Here is a 1052-nt window from a genome sequence, read left to right on the forward strand (position 1 = left end):
TTTTTGGCGCCGTTGTCGGGGATTGTCTTATTTGAATCTTATTGTTAAAGTAATTTACTATTCAAGTATTTTTGTTCATTTTCATCAGAGTTTATGACTGCTGGCAGGTCTTTGGAACATCTTGTATGCAAGAACCTGAGTTATTCCTTCCTGACCCAGAAATGGAAAGAACTTTGAGAAGGAGAAGAAGGGAGCAGTGAGGATTTGCTCACATACAAGAAATGGCTGAGGAAGACGCTCAGGGGATCTTATTAAACCAGGGGCAGCAGCTTAACGCTCTTGAACCGGTTCAAAGACCATTCTTGGTTGATGATCGGGATAGAGCTATCAGAGACTTTGCAGTCCCGGTTCTTGATGGGCTGAATCCTGTGATTGGTTGGCCAAACATTGAGGCCCCGCACTTTGAACTTAAACCGGTCATGTTTCAAATGCTACAGACCGTGGGACAATTCAGTGGTATGGTGACAGACGATCCTCATCTACATTTGAGGTTATTCATGGAAGTTAGTGACATATTCAAGCTACCGGGAGTTCCTCCAGAAACTTTAAGGCTGACACTTTTCCCCTACTCTTTGAGGGATCGTGCTAGAACTTGGTTCAATAACCTACTGGCTGAGTCCATTGTTACATGGAATGATCTGGCTGAGAAGTTTCTTATGAAGTATTTCCTTCCTACAAAGAATGCCAAGTTGAGAAATGACATTACCTCTTTTCATCAAGGTGATGGAGAGTCAGTTTATGCGGCATGGGAGCGTTTTAAGGAGCTACTTAGGAAGTGTCCTTTACACGATATTCCCCATTGGATTCAAATGGAGACTTTTTACAATGGTCTCAATGAACAAACTAGAGTGATGGTTGATGCCGCAGCTAATGGTGCTCTTTTGGCAAAATCTTACAATGAGGGCTATGAGATTCCGGAGAGAATGGCCACAAATCATTATCAATGGCGAACCGAGAGACTACCCACAAGGAAAACACCGGGATTTCTTGAAGTAGATGCAATTACCGCTCTTTCGGCTCAAGTGTCGAATTTGACCAACATGATCAAAACT

General features: G+C 42.9%; 1 non-coding gene across 1 annotated transcript; it reads right to left on the bottom strand.

The window, feature by feature from the left end:
* Positions 1–686: 686 nt before the first annotated feature.
* Positions 687–793, bottom strand: LOC112093235. The gene has a single exon (XR_002902960.1). It is a non-coding gene; the product is annotated as a small nucleolar RNA R71 (small nucleolar RNA).
* Between the last annotated feature and the right edge of the window lie 259 nt (positions 794–1052).

Source organism: Morus notabilis, unplaced genomic scaffold (assembly GCF_000414095.1).
Source record: "Morus notabilis unplaced genomic scaffold, ASM41409v2 Scaffold41, whole genome shotgun sequence".
Classification (NCBI taxonomy): Eukaryota; Viridiplantae; Streptophyta; class Magnoliopsida; order Rosales; family Moraceae; genus Morus; species Morus notabilis.